This window comes from Archocentrus centrarchus, chromosome 14 (genome assembly GCF_007364275.1).
Source record: "Archocentrus centrarchus isolate MPI-CPG fArcCen1 chromosome 14, fArcCen1, whole genome shotgun sequence".
Taxonomy (NCBI): Eukaryota; Metazoa; Chordata; class Actinopteri; order Cichliformes; family Cichlidae; genus Archocentrus; species Archocentrus centrarchus.
The window spans coordinates 15,149,249-15,165,749 of NC_044359.1; the positions used below are offsets into that span (position 1 = coordinate 15,149,249).

Consider the following 16,501-nt stretch of genomic DNA (forward strand, 5'->3'; position numbering starts at 1 on the left):
ATAAGGTAAGCTGAGTGCGGGCGGAGGAAAAGGAAAGCTCATTACCAGAGGTTGCGAGACAAGTAAGCCAACTATATAAAAGTGAACTGTCCTTGTTGGTTTGTGTATATATATTTTTGTGTAACTACCACCGATTCAAGAAGAGGAAGCACACCGGAGACAAACAAGGAGTAAGCCTGCAGTTTGAGAATCACGAAGGGAGTGGGAATGGCAGGTACGTTGAGGGTAGGTTAGGGTGGCAGCAGGTGCATCCAGTATCGCTTCGGCTGCTCAGTTTCGGTTGTCACCTGTCAACCTGTTGGTTTATTTGTGAAGATGGTCGCAGAATACCTGTTTGAAAATGGCACCTTATAATAGACCTATGTTTATATTTATTATAAGTTGCTTTATGTACCGGCGGGAAGGTAAAGTGTCCTTGAATGAGCTAGAACTGGTCTCGGTTCAGTTTTATTACTGGGAGGTGAGGTTAATAGTAGGATCTGGTGGTATTTAGTAAAGCTTATGTAGGCTGCTTATATTGCTACTTATTCGTTTATATATATATATATATATATATATATATATATATATATATATATATATATATATATATATATATATATACACACATTTTTTTTGTTTAAACTTAGATGTAAACTTAGATGTATATAGATGTAGTCCTTAACTTATATTTATATACTTGGTTTAAATCTTCAGATATTATAGTGTGCCTTTGTTTTTAATCGCTTTCAATGACATTATTATTCCTGAATGTAGTAAACCACCTTAAATAACAGCTGGAGAAAACAAGCAATATTTCAGGTGACAGTTGACTGATAAGTTGCTGATGTAAAAGCTTGTAATGGATACTGAGAACGGGAGAGAAACAAACCAAAACCTTAACTACTGTTATCACCACATTTAATTGCTGTGTTGTATCTTACTCATGCATTGATGCTGTTTGACAGTAGTGTGAGAAACAAACAATCCAAAAAACATAGTTCTGTTCTACTCTAACCTCATCTCTTTGCCTTAAATTGATACCTATCCCTAAATTATGCACATGGAGGTGTGTGTGTGTGTGTGTGTGTGTGTGTGTGTAAGGGGGGGCTTTTAGCTAATGAGTGAAGTATGTTTTATTTAAAGCGGGAACAAAAGGCGCCACAGCCGTGGCAGGGATGCTTTGGGAGAAACTAGACACTGGTGTTTTGTGCTGGAGCTGAAACTGAAGCACTCATGCTGGTGGGAGCAGGAGGAGCACACTGACCTCTGTGTGCTGGTGCTGCTGCTCTTGCCACTGCTGGAGGATACCATGCTCAGGCTTCTGACCTGGTGCAATCCCAGCTACACCCAGAGTCTGACCTGATAGAAGGACATACACAGGTATTTGTATACAGTTGTGTAGGTGTATGCAGAGCGACAAATGACTCACGTGCACTGTGTCACAATAACCCCGTGGTGCTCACATAAACACCTGTTGATCCAAATCTGCTTTTATGTTGCAGCACTTGAACAGTCAAAGCATGCAAGCATGTGGCAACACAAATATTTGGCAATGGTTGCACACAGGTGGCGGTTTGGACTACAGACTGAGCAGGTGTTGTTTGTAGGAAGCATAAAGGAAAAAAAGAAAGTTGGTAACAAAAGATGGAAGGCAAATAGCAGAAGGGTAACACTATAAATGAGAATAGGATCACAAAGCCATGGGTGGTACATGTAAACTTAGCCTGGATGTTGAAACTTGATCTCAGTTTCCCTCTCTTTAAGATGAAAAAATAATCAAGCAGTAAAGTCATAGGAGACTTTTGTAATGCTCAGGAATTCAGGCCTGCGTATGGTGCGTTTTTGTTCGTCTTGGTAGGGATGGTTGTTTTTTATTTTTTATTTTTTTCAAGCAGTGGAAAATTACTCAGTGCAGTTAAATGTATGCGGTTTTGACTTGGACGTTTACATTCTTTTCGTGACCTTTTATACAACCTACCCCTGAGTGGACGGACCGACTGGTCTGGCTGTGGGTGTGAGCTTATAGTTCAAATAGGGTCCAATTATTTCTGCAGAAATGGCGGTTTTGTGGCTGATCCAGATGAAATGGGATTACACACAAAAATCTCATTAAATTCCAGAGAAAAAGCAGCCAAAAGCTAAAGAAATCTTTATCATCTTACTTAACAGTATGTAATCAAACCATTATCAGCCTCACTTTGAACTTTGCTCATGGTTTCATAATGAGATAGGATGTAACAGGAAAGTGTCAGAGTTCTAAATCAATCACCAGCTCTATTGGTTTCTATTATACTTAACTGGATTGATGTAATTTTACCTCTGTCTTTGAACCTGCATCATGTGAGACTCTGACTGGCATTGTTGGTTCCAGGAAGATAAATGTGTACCTTTTTGTAAAAGGAAAAAAATAATATAGTGAATGAGTCATAGCATTGGGTGATAAGTTCAGCGGCGTCTTTTGAGGAGTGAAAGGACTGACGTAGACATGCTGTAATCAGATATAGGAAAGAAGTGTATGAACATAGTAAGCAGTGTTTTTCTTCCCCCAACACTAAACTAGGATTTTTTTGGTACAATATGAACATAAATATCACAATATTTTCTCTCAGAAATAAAGTAATCAGAGATTTAAAAGAAAAAAAGGCAGTACTTCAGATAAAGGTCATTTGCAAGTTTGATTTGTTAAAATAATCAATAAAGGGTTGCCATATCCCATAAAATAAATTCACATTTTCTCTCAGGGTGAATTGATCTTACATCTTTCAACGAGGTTAGGTGGGTTGACGATGACTTCTTTTGTTTCCAGTTTAACAAAATGAGCCTTTCTGCTAGCAGTAACACAAAATGTGTAATGATCACTTGACAATTCAAGGGTGGCTGCTTTCGCCTCAAACATCCAGAACTGAATCCAGAGTGATCCGTTTCTGCATAGCCTCCGACAATGTCTGAAATGTCTCAGTCCAAAGATTTAAAATATTTGGGCAGTTCTGGGATGTATGAGCCAGAGAGGCCGGTGTTTGTCTGCACTGATCGCACAAGGAAACATTTTGGACAAGTGTAATCTGTGCAATATCTTGTATTGTAATAGTCCCTGCCTAGCACATACTGACCAAGTTTTAATATAAGAAAACAAGATACTTTAATTAGCATAAAAATAAAATAAATGAAAATGTGCTTGTTTGATTCAGTTAAAAACAAAAACATGTTTGCTGACCAAAGTCCTCACACGTTCTTATCAAGATTTTAAGGGCAATAAAGTCTGACTTTATTAAAGGTTAAGTCATCCAGAAGTTAGTCTTTCTTAAATCTTGCATACATTGTGATGGTGATGCTATAATGTATTATTTACTCTAGTTAGAATGGAGGTTTAATGTGTAGTGGTCCAGTCTGTAAGGCTGTTGAAAGTCATGTCCTTGGGAAGGTTGGGAAGGTTCGTGAGCATTTTAGAGTGGCTTGATGTTTTGTACACGTATTCAGCCATGCTTACCTGCACTGCAGTGACTTGCAGTAAGGACCTGATGAGGAAATCAGGGTGGATTGTTTGAGTTTTAATATTTTTTTAAAGTTGGCTAAAGTAAGAGTACGCAGGAGGAAGCGAAAAACCTGCTTGTGAGGACACATTCAAGGCCAAATTCCCCTCCAGGATTAATAAGTAATAAACAACACAAGGGAAGTCTGAGGCTGTTGCTACTAAGTTGTACCTGGTATGCTGCAAATGGAACATTTTTCCATGTTAGACATCAGGGTTAGAAGCATATGTGGTGATTTAAGGCGAAAAATCATCAGTCTCTCTTTTGCTAATAATCATAACAGAACTTGCAAGCGTGCAGAATCCGTGTATATTGAAGGGAGTAAATGAGTTAAAGCTGCTGCAAGAAATCATTGTCACCCTCAGTTCTTCAGAGCTTTTATTCACAGGTTTAAGAATGAAGATGTTCCTCCGTGTGCCTTTCACTTTGACCATCATCTTCCCTCTCCTCATGCATGGCTGGCATTCCAGACATTTCAGGGGTCTTCCATGGGCTGATTTCAAAATCCTCTGTGTTTGAGAAACATAGACAAAGCTATTCCCATCACCATTCACCAAACTTAAACAGATGGAACCTTTTCAGCTCTCTCTCCTCATGTTTTTTTTTTCTTCTTTCCTGTCTATTACTCCAGGGCTCTGTTCTGCAGCCAATGACAGGGTCTTATTTACGATGGGTTTGACCACTCACTTGTCTGTAGTTGTGAGCTATCGTGAGATCCTCTTTCGTTTGACAAAGGAGCAGAAAGACCCCTTAAAGTCCTATATAATGGACAGACAAGAAGGAGAAAAATGGCTGCCTGAGGTTATTACTGGTTAGGGCAAGACCCCCTTCAGGCAGGCTGGAAAGTGTGTATGGTGATGTGTGTGCCTGCCTACTCTGGTTCTCTTACAGGACCACTCCTGCTCTGTTGTTTAGACTTATAGGCCCCTCATTGTTATGTGGCAAGGTCATATGTCACATGTGGATGTTGCATGTGTGTGGTAAAACATGTATCTCACTTGTAGGCAGCTTTTAAAAATACATCCTGAATCCCTTTTTCCTGCTTTTTTTTTTTTTAGGAGCTGTGTAAATAGAATTGGAGCAGCACACTATGGAGTAAAAGTTCTTTTACGCACACAAAGTAGTGTAAGGTGCCCTGTGGAGTTATCTTTTATAGAAACAAAATAAAAGGGCATTTTATTTGTTTCAAAGTTGAGTTATTTACATTTACTAGATTTCTTCTTCTCCGTCTTTAGATCATTGCTGCTGTTTTTTTAAAAACAGAAAAGCGCAAAATTGTTGACAGATTGTTTGTATGCATGATACAGCCAAACAGAAAAAATGCCTCATGGTGACACTTGAGGTCACAAACTCAACTGGATACTTTTGATATTCAGACATTTACAGAAGTGTTGTTGCTTTTCAGAAGTAAAGCCCAGCTGAACCTGGACTGTGAAAACATAACTTGAATATATTGCTAAATAGTATATTTTCCTACATTAACACTGAACATTTCATACACTTATCAAACAATAAATTCACTGCGGTACACATTCCACTATGTCTGAAATGAGAAAATATTTATAAGTGATTAAATATGCAACTTTTCTTTCTTTCTGCATCACAAAAAAATGGATCATTCTGTCATTATTTGGACCAACCAACTTAAATTCTGCATAATTGATATCGTGGCCCTCTTAAAATAATCACCTAGGTAATTTTTTTCAAGTTTTTCAGAAAAGCCAAAAAAACGAACCAAACATTAAAAATATGATTTAAGCAAAAAAAAAAAAAAAAAAAAAAAAAAAAGACTTAGGCCAGTTGTCAGCAGTAACACAGCAATATACAGCAATCATACAGATCCAAATCCAAAGTGCAAATCTGGACTTAAATGCCCCTCACTGATCACAGATTATTACTTCAAAGTTGTAAAAATCTAATGCATGACACTGGGCATTACACTGTTGATTTTTCACTGTGGTTTTCACTACAGAGTATTCAGTGAAATGCAGGAAGGCAGACAGCCTGTTGGGTGTGTGTTTGGGTCTATGCCATGCCTGCAGGTTTGCTTTAGGGTCCTCTCAGGTTTCATAGCCCCTGATGAAAAGGTGTGGGTGAGGGGTTGTCAGTGAGACCTGAGCTGGCCAGGGACGCATTAATGTGGCTGTGATACTGACTAATAAAAGAGGCATTTACAGCTGTCCGACATGGTTGGAACTAGCCACTTGATGTCTTTTTTTGTGTGTGTGTGGTTGTCCACTGAATGCTGGAATAGCTTCAGCACATTGCAGACATCAAAATTATAAATTAATTTGAGCTACAATGATTATGCAGGTGATTGAATACTTGATAATCTGCAATAAATTTATGATTTTAGGAATTTTTCTTGCAAAAATGACAAAAATATATTGCTTTTCTTTGATTTATGCCAGTGTGAAATTTAATTGAGTGACAGTAAAGGAAAAATTAATATAATCCTGTGCTAGATAGATTTGTTTTTATTATTCTCTGCCAGAAATGGTCCTGTTTAAAATTACCTGCAATCTGTCTTATTCCTTTGGACCCTTCAGACTATGTGACTAGAACAGGCCAAGCTACAAGAAAAAAATATAAAACAAAAGGAGCGAAGACATACAGTCATATATAATATTAAATATAACAACACCCTGTAGACAAAGGAATCATATAAGCAAAAATATTGAAGTTGCATTTTTCCATCTCGAATAGCTGTTTATTGGCAAATACATTAATATTCACCCTGTAGTCACTTTACTATTTCTACATCACTCTATTTTCTGTACCAGGTTACAAAGTTCAAAATGTGCTGCACTGTTTTTTAGTGAAGTTTAATCTCTGTGTGATTTGTTTTAAAGTCTTAACTCCCCTAAACCTTCCTCCTACACCTGCTCCTTCTCTTTACCCCTTTTCATCCCCTGCTTTGAGGAAGGAAACCTGTGCTGCCGCTAGTAACATAAGCCCATTGTGATCCACACCCCAACATTAACCACGGTGACAGACTTGGTTCTGGGAAAGACTATAGGGATTAGAAATCACTTGACTCCTGAGCATGATAATTAGCACTATTAGGTTACTGTATATGTTTCAAAAGCAGGATGATTAAAAGTTAACACCAAGTATTTCATCTTGGCAAATTCTTGTTGGTACAATGGGAGGTGTATCCAGAGGTGTGGGTGGTGCTCTGTAATTATCAGGATATTAGACACACATTTCTTCTTTTGATACACCTTTTCCATGTGCTCTGTCACTGAAATTGCTCAGACGAAGGTGGGATGTATGCAGAAAACTCAGTTCATGTTGTAACAAAGAACTACTGTACTGCGGATAAAATAATAATTCTCCTTTTCGTTGTTTCTTTTTCATTATATAGCTTTCTGCAGCATAAAGAAAACTTCTCAGAGCAAAAGCGCTTACCCAAGATTACTTAGTTTGAGAGACTTATCAGCCTGTTCAGGGAAAAATTCTTTGCTTGTGATTGCATTGCGATGGCAAAAACGATCTTGATGCCAACTGTCCATGTGGGACTAGTAAAATAAAGTGTTATGACTATAACTTCTGTTCCCTGAAGGAGCTGAACTACACATATAGTATGGGATATTATGCCCCTGTATGTCCTGGCTGATGACACCTCTATTTATGCCTTTAATGCAGATGACCTGTGATGACATATGTGAGGCCCTGCCCGCACATATACCCCCCTGATAGCTGGCCTTCACTGCTGCTTGGTGGGGCAATTTGGTGTTGTACCACGATCCTCTCCTTTACGGAACAAAAATTATAGTCATAAAACTTGGTTCCCTTTCAGTTGACTCACTCGGTGTAACTCATACAGTATGGGACATATATACGTGCCCACAGACCAGCTACTAATCTGGAGTTAGACCAGATAGCCTCCACAGTCCAGTAGGAGAGCCTCTGTTTGGACAGAGCTTTACCTCTGGTTGGCGTAGCAAGGACAAAGTGGTCACATAAATGCACATCCTGAGTGTGAGCTAAATGTGTATGTTGTACATGCACCAGACACAGGAAATGCAGCCTTCTCTGCTCATTAGATGTGAAAGGAATGGGGCAAAAGCTCAGATGCTCACAGTCCATAGGGTTATAAATCTAAGGAATATATGGTAAATATCCCATATTCGAGCATAATATGACCTTCAGACCATCAGAAGAGAACTGTGTAAAAGAAGGAGGCACAGACAAAGCATGAGGGTCACCCACTCGCTTTGCAAAAGTGAGACTGAGAAGCAATGCAGTCTTATGTGAAAGAAAAAAATTTATTGGGGGACACTATTGTCCCCCACCTCCGTATGAAAGATTTATCGACTCAGTGGGTTCAAACGGAGTCTCAAGCACCAAAGTCAAATCCCATGAGTCCTCCGCCTGAGACACAGGTGTCTCAGGCGGAGGACTTCTTTCAAAGGACTCAGGGCAAGAGGATGTGCACCTGGCGTCACCCCATCAAAACCAATATGACAGATATAGCTGCCAAATAAACCTGAATTGTAGAAAAGTAAAGACCTTTATCTAATAGCTCAATCAGGAATGGCAAAACATTTGCAATAAGCACTGGAATAGGAGAACATGCTGTCCTGGCACCATTGTTTAAATGGTTACCATTTATAGGCACACTAGGCTTCTAGTGGATGAAGCCCTAGCACTTTGGATCAATGCCACAAGACTTGGGGCAGACCTTTAGCTATCAGATTTGGCCTTTCAACAGGTAAACATGCAGCCGCCACAGTTCTGGGCATGTGTCCCCCGTCTGTTAATGAAAGAAACTACTGTTGTATTGTCTGTTGTGAATACAAAATGCTAGCCCATCGGAACTGGAAATTGCTCTAGAGTTAGAAAAACAGTGAGCAGCTCCAAGTGGTTGATGTGCAGCTTGTGCTATGCTGTGGCCCATACCCCTCTCACCAGTGCTAAGGGAGGCATCTACGGACACCACCTTGTGAAAAGAAAACCTCCCAGTTGAAGAGCCCTGGCGTAGCAGCCCAGACTCCTTCCGGGGTGGAGAGTTAACATACAATTGAAGTTTTCAGCAGCCTCCTCTGGAGGAGACACGGCTAGCTCAGGCTGTAGCTGGCCAGTACCCTTGCATGGTTCTGGCTTGTACTCGAGGAACTCATCAACATTCTCCATGTGGTCAGCCCAGCTAGCTGCGAGGACATCGACTGGATACTCCTCGCCTTCTGGCTCATACGAAGCTGGGTCCCGGAATTTGTGCAACGGCCATCTTTCTCAGCATTTTCTCCACAAACATCACCTGTCTTTCCAGGGTTGAGTGCCAGAGCTCGCGACAAAACGCACAGGCTTCGGACTCAGTCAGCGCTCTTCTATCGTCCACAGTCCCCAGGCAGAAGAGAAACCACATCCTCCTGAGCACAGGGATTGAACCGAAGATTTCTTCTTTGCTTGGTTTCATTTTGTAGTCATACCAAAATGCAAAGCAAAAAATAAAGCATGGAAAGCGCTTAGCAGACAGCCTGCGCACCAACTTGAGCGGTGGTGTGATATCCCACTGCTCAGTGCATACGTGTTGTACTGAAGGAACTGACTGAAAGGGAACTGTCACTGCAGTCATGTCAAAAAGATATTTTAGGAATGCAACAAGGCTGAAGGAAGTAGGTTTCATTCGAAGTATTTGGTACTGGTTTGTTTATTATGTGGTCATGGAAAAATATGTTGAGCTTGCCAAAAAACTGAGAATTAAGAATTTAAAAAGCTTCTGGCATTAAGTTTCCCACTAAATCAAATGTACTCTGTGTGTGTGTAGACTGTATGTGGGATGGAGAGATTGATTAGCAGGAGTGAGGAGGTAAACTTACAGCTTGCTAGATGCCATTTACTGGGTCTAAACACAACTGTTTGTAGTTGTGGTGCAAGATAACAAAGTATCTGCTGTATTAAAGAGCATTAGTACCATCTGATGATGTTTAGCTTGAGAATTTTAGATTATGTTGTAAATGTTCAGGATGTTTCATGAGGTTTGTGACTCAGCTTATTAGCTCAGGCTATCAGGAATAGCTGTTTTTCCAAATCAGCTACACTGAGAGATGTGATCAAACCACTTGTTATTTTGTGTGCTTTGGGCATTTTCAGATTGCAAGTTAGGAAGCAGAAAGTTTATTGTGTTTAGCACTGGACTATGGTCTATCGTGGCTAAATTTCCCTGGTGACCCAATGCCCACAGTGTTTATGCACAAAAGTACATCTTTAGATGAACAGGAATTCAAAGTCTGACACTCAATGGTTTGTAACCAGTAACTGCCAAACTGTGAGGTGTATTCACTCCTGGCTTTTGTTTACAGTCATGTTTATGTTCCAGGCACTCTAGCAGGTGAAATGCATCCTTCTCAAAAGGAAAGGTGCTGGAAATGACTGGATTACTGGATCTTACTTTCAATTTTCTTTGTTCATAAACTGTCAAAAAACAGCGAAAGATGTCACATTACATCCTTTGAGAGTCTTTAAACAGTAAGTGTGCTTGGAATGGATTAAATCAAATGATTATGAAAAGAATGAGTAATTAATTTTTCTTTTTAACTAATTGATTAATTAACTGAGTTATTGCTTGCAGCTCTGCTCGTAAGCTTAATCTCAGCAGTCTATCAGGGTGGGTGCTCCTGATAATTTGCACTCATCGAGCGAAAACAAAAATGTGGAGAATGCTGCCAGTTTAATTTGCTTGATTTCAGCTGATATTTGGAGGGCATTAAACTGAACGGGCAGGTCACAGTGACCAAGTGGGTGCTAGAATAAACATCTGGTCTACTTTCTCAAAAATATGCTTTGGATCAGATCTGTTGTTGATTTCACTGTCATGTTGGAGGCAGAGGGGGAAGTGCATATTTACAGTTTGCCCTCACAGAGTGCCTCTATCTCCCTTTTCAGTTGTTTTGCAATTCAAATCTCTAATGCAACACAGCAAATTTTCCCTTGTCCTTATTGAAGCTGCTGCTCTGTATCTGGACTGTCTTTTTCATGCTTCTCAAAGCATAGTGTCAGGGTCAAAAGAGGCAGATTAGATGCATGTCTGCTTCTTTCATCATGCCACTTTAGATAGTGATCAAACAGTTTTTTTTTTAATTACACCTTTTCCTTTTTTATGCTCGTGTTTGTTTTCTGCTTTGTCTCCTTCCTTTCCAGACTTAATGTCACTGACATGCCCAGCAGCAAAAACACCATGCGTGAATGACTCCTGTTGTCAGTAAGCTTTTTCCACTGACTGCAGTGACTGCATTTATGCACTCTTTGTGGAAAGGAATTCACCTAAAGTAGGGCCAAGACATGATGTTCTACTGGCAGAGTTTACTGGTTAAATATTTTTTATTTTTTTATTTTTTTGCACCTGTGACTGGATGCAGGTTTGGTTTAATGGACCAACACAAGCAGAAATGTGCATTAAGGGTCAGTGGAGTCTCTGAGGTAACCAAATGAGGGCTGTAGCTGAACATTTGACTATTTAAATATGCATTCATTGCATGTTTGGATGCCAATTTTGGGATTTGGATGGTAATTCTTTTTCACTTGTGGAGATACATACAGTCTTAACTTGGACACCTTACTGCCATCCCTCTGACACACAACCAGGATTGTCACTTCATGTCACAGAGGCCCAGCTTAGCGACTTTTCACACCCTTTAGTGACTTCATTAAAAAAAAAAAAAAATGGTATCAATGGCCTTTCTCACCCCAGGCGCACCTCTTTCTCTTCCTTTGTACTGTTCAGTTGCAACACCCAGAATAAGTGTGTGAACTGTGTGAAAGAAAAAAATGAGAAACATCCTTTTGTTTTCTTTCAGTTTGTGTGTTTGTTTTTATTGTCCATTTAGCCAAAATCACAGCACAGCTAGTATCTTTATATAACATGTGCACGATGTTTTTCTTTGTTGGATGCAGTTGAAAAAGATCTGACCTGAGCAGGAACCCACATTTATATTTGTCAACTGGACAAGCTTCAGTAGAAGTGAATGGGGAAATGTAGTAAATATTTATTTCTTGAGAACCTGCTGTGACAGCGGCTCATGGGAACAGTTTTTGTGTTGGTGTGTTTGACTGACAGTTGAGACTCTTCTAAACTTGAGTTGGTGAGTGTGTAGAGCTCTTCCTTGTTGCCTGTATGTCAGCAGTGAGGGAGTGTATTAACTGTTGGAGTCTGGAATGTGGGTTTTCCCTCAAAACCGGTCTGTGTCATGCTTTTGTTACTTTGTGTTGTACGACTGTCCATTCATTACTGATAATTGCCTGATATTAGATGGGAACAAGGGAGCAGTAAGGCCAAATCAGGAATGCTGTTGTCTTGGAGTTCCACCAGTAATTTCTACTGTAACCTGACTTTAACCAGGAGGTTCAACAATTCCGAGAGGGGAAAACGCCCATTTCTAATTATGTACTAGGAGGGTCTCAAAGGGAATAAGATAGTGTGTTGATGTAGAGATTTATGAGCTGTGTGGCAGCACATTGATGGGGATGAAATTTGGGATTTCCCACAGCTGCAGTGACTAACCCTATAGCCATGAGGTTAGTACATCCATATGTTGCTACTAAAAGGCTGTAATGGTTATGAGCAGAAGGGTTAGTAAATTCTGATTAATCAAACAGCTAAATCTAAATTGTGCTTGCACTCAGCGCTAACACTCATAATCAGTCCTTAGGCATCTTTGCAAAAATTTGCCCTTGGCAGTTGGCACATTATTAAATTGGCATTTCTTCCCTTGCATATTCCCTCAGTACAGGATTAAATATTTAATGTCATTATGTAATTGGTATTGAAACTAAAACTTTGTCCTTATGATATAACAAAGCTTCACGATAGCCCTGTTTTTCCTGTCTGGATGTGTCATGAGAACTTTTGGATTGCAAATCGAAACAAAGCCGTGTTGAGCAGGATGGATAGAAAAAAGGCGATCCCTTTGCAAAGCATTTATCTCAAAATGTGCTCAATATACTGTAGATCATTTAATCACATCTTTTAAATGAAATAGTGACCTCATTGCTTTGCTAAATCTGACCCTGCAGGCTCACAGTCCCATAATCCTCCTGTATGCACTTTTGTATTCTACCAGGAAGTGTCCTGGAAGCTTTATCTTATCAGATATGTTCACCTACCATCTACACAGGCCAACAGATGATAGGTGAGATCACTGCATGAGCCACTGCCAGTTTAACAGTATCAGTAACATTTACAAAGAGCAGTGCAGCCAGTAACCTTAGTAAGAATTGTATAGAAATTGAGATTTCTTTCAGTGGAAACTAGAGCACAAGAGACACCATTGTATGCTAACTATTAACAAAATTGATAATTGAATTATCCAAGTTTACTTAGATTGGGATGTAGTCTCAAAGAAACAGCAAGTAAAATTTGACAAATCCATTGGAGATCTGTGTAATCATTATAGCATCCTGTTTGATTTTACCTGCTGTACATGCCCTAGCTGCTTATCAAGCACATTCCTTTCCATGTGCCTCTGCCAAGCTGCCAAACCAGCCATTCTGTCTGCGGTAACGCACCAAGTGACATGTCACCATAAACTGTCAGGTATTTGGCATGCTGATCAATATTGTGCGGATAGTGGATTGTTTTCATTATGTGGTCTGTGATATTGTCTTACTGACTCAAGGACATCCTTGAGATGACAGTGTAAACTCAGTCATAAGACAAACATCTTGCTTACATTTGCTGACTGTCACTACACACACAGTAAACTGAGACTCACGAGAATGAGCAGTGTTTGGTTGTAAACCAAAGTACTGGATGCACTGAAAATGAATTTGAGACATTTTGCTGACATCATGATGACTCCAGCACAAATGTCAGAGATTACCACCATAATTATATTTCATAATCTGGGAACCATGAACTGTGTCACAATTTTTTTGCCCCCCCTCCCAGTCCATTCAATAGATGAAAGTCTGTACTTACCCTTAATAATTGGTATATGTAATAAGTACTATTTCAATTCACAATCTAAGTTAAGTACAGAAATAGACAGCTGTGAGTTATGCTGAGGATACTAATACATCTGACATGTTCTGCAGTAATGAGTACTAAAAGAGTAAACTCCATGCTTTAAAATCAGAGTTAATTGGCTTCTTAATAAACACCAGGAAATTGGGATTATGATGAATGATTTCCATTGAAAACCCACAGAGAGAGCTGGATAGCAGCTGATTTATGCTGCTTTTGAAAAACTGATGCCTAGGACAGGCATGAAAGTGGACCGGCGTGTCTTTTACACACTTTGCCATGATATCACGTTGGTTTACCAGCATTAATGCATTTCATGAGTAATGTAATATATACTGAGAAGGCACAGATGTATAGCGTCTTGCATAGGGATTTCAAAGTCCTCTGCTTTCTTTCTTTTTGATTAGTTTTACATCTTGTCTGCAAGTGTTTTCATTAATGGTTGTTAAGTATTTTGTTTATGAATAACATGGGCTTTCCTTGAGATGGTATTTATTTATTTACACCAGCATATATTCTTCTTTGCTTTTTTTTAATTTGAAGTTAGAGTTATTACAGAGCCCTTATTGATGACATAGATGTTAGTGGACGATTAGATATTGATAGGTTATCTTACAAGAACAAGACATGCTCCATTAAGTCACTTTCTTCCAGGGAAGTCTTTTCCTGGGAACTCGTGTGCTCGTGGTGAAGTCACGCAGCCCTGACAGAGATGCCATCCAGTGTTTGTTATGCGTCTGTAACAGATCACAGCTCATTATGTAACATGGCAGAGATGTTTACGGCCATGAGGCGACACTGGTGGAGAATCTCAGCTGAAGAAGTGAAAGTGGTCAGTAAAATTTAAAATAGTTAAGACCTCTAATTTTCATATTTAATATGTTTATTAAATATTTTCTTACTTTCATGTATGAAAGAATGAAAAACATTAAATAGTAAAAAAAATCTAATTTTTAATATTTTGTGCTTTAACTGTGTTATATGTGTTAGCCCCAAGAGGTCTGTGATTCTCAGATGTGAATGTTTGCATTAGGTTTTTGGATGGATAAAACAAAGAAGAAGGGAACCTGTGAGTCTTTTTATAGATGGAACATAATTTTTTTTTTAAAGAAAATAATTGTTACATATCAATAGTGAAAATTAAATAACTGATTCCCTGCTTATTGAGTTGAGACAGAGCTGAATTGTGGGTGAAGACCAAATGGAGCCCACTATCCTCCCTGTTTGAAGTGCCATCCTCAGTGATAGTTGAGAGATGAGGGCTGAGCTATGAGGCTAACACTCAGGAGACAAGAACAATAGAGGCCTTTTGTTTAAAGATAAAAAATTTTCTGTAATGAAGAAGTTGAGACTTTTCCCACCTCTAATCAAGAAGTGGGTCATTGGTTATTTAGCTTTTTTTGTGGTGTTTGTTCTCAGCTCCTTGTAGGGCCAGCTCTCTTCTTTCTCACTTTCTGTCACTGTGGCTCCCTTGTTGTTGTTGTATGCTGTAAGTTTATCTGCTGCCCTATAGTAGGGGTCTTCTTATTAAGAATCAATTGTGTTACTCTCTTGGACAGATTAAAAATAAAATAATTGCAAAATATTTTTGCCATTAATATGCCCAAAGTGGCATGCCCAAATAAAGACTGCCATCTGCTTAACTGTGATGTTTTCCATGCAAGTAGGCACGGTTAAGATGGTGCTTTGAAGTTCAAACCGAACATCAGAACTGGGAAGAAATCTACTGATTTTCTCACTCAACCATCTCTAAGGCTTACAGAGAGTGGTCCAAAAAAGAGAAACTATCCAGTGAGCAGCATTTCACTTCGAGAAAATGCCTTGTCGATGCCAGAGGACAGAGAATGACCACACTGCGTCAAGCTGATTGGAAGGCAGCAGTAACTCAAACACCCACTCATCCCAACCAAGGTATGCAGAAGAGTGGCTCTGAATATACAATACATCAAACCTTGAGACAGATGGGCTACAGCAGCAGAAGAAAGAACACACAGGGTGCCACTCTGGTCAGCTAAGAACAGAAAACTGTGGCACACAGGCTCACTCGAACTAAAAACAGAAGATTGGATTGAGTCTCAATTTCTGCTCTAACATTTAAATGGTGGGCTCAGAATTTGTTGTAAATAACATGAAAGCATGTTGAAAGCATCCTTGTCTTGGTGGTGGCGGTGTAATGGTGTGGAGGATATTTTCTGGGCACACTTTGGGCTTCTTTTACATACAGTATATCAAGGATATATTTGTAATTGGCTAACATCAGCCAGGCTGTATTTATAATCTTTGTACATCTGAATTTTGACCTAGATCTGTATGTTCTCAGATTTTATTACACATACCAAAGGCTGAAAAGGATATGGAGCAGAAATTATGAATTTGCACAGCCCATTTTTGGACAGGTCCCATGCAGACTTGCCTACACAGAAGTAAAACTAAATGGCCTGTAGGCTTGTACTATTTTAGTGCAGTGGAATTCCTACAGTATCCAGTTAAACTGACCATGACTAGATCATGTTGCAGACCGCTGGGGGGTCTTTAATACAAAAGTAATTGTCTTCTCAGAGGCCAGTTGAGAGCAGTTTATCACTCTTAGAGGCCTGTGCTCATTTTTAAGCCTAATGCTGTGAGGCATGATGCAGTTCCTGGTTAATCGTTAACCAGGGATGATACAGAAATACTTTGGAGAAGGTTATTTAATATGCACTTATTTCCCTTGTTGGATTTTCTGTGTGTGTCATCCTGAGCATTTCTGTAAGCACAGTTTAGCTAAAGGGCTGTTAGCAGTTTGCATCCATGCAAATACAGAAGGAGTGTCATAATTGCACAAACATGCATTCAGTATTTGGTGGTGCAAACATATCACTTTCTTTTATGTGTACTTGCTTTTTGTTAAAACAACAACACCATGGAGCGTGTTGATATTGTCAAGTATTTAGGCCAGATCAGGGCAGGAATGCAGAGCTTATTAGAGTGTGACAGCTTGTCTTGGTCAGCTAGAGATTTTAGCCACTGATGTGAGCACTGC

General features: G+C 39.4%; 1 protein-coding gene across 5 annotated transcripts in view; it reads left to right on the forward strand.

The window, feature by feature from the left end:
* Window positions 1-16,501, forward strand: part of shroom1 (shroom family member 1) — a 32,927-nt gene continuing 16,426 nt past the window's right edge. For 4 of the 5 annotated variants that reach the window (XM_030746481.1, XM_030746484.1, XM_030746485.1 and 1 more), the window contains exon 1: window positions 1-214. The gene's annotated coding sequence lies outside the window, so the exon portion shown is untranslated. The remainder of the gene's footprint in view (window positions 215-16,501) is intronic. The other variant, XM_030746482.1, reaches the window with a different exon arrangement.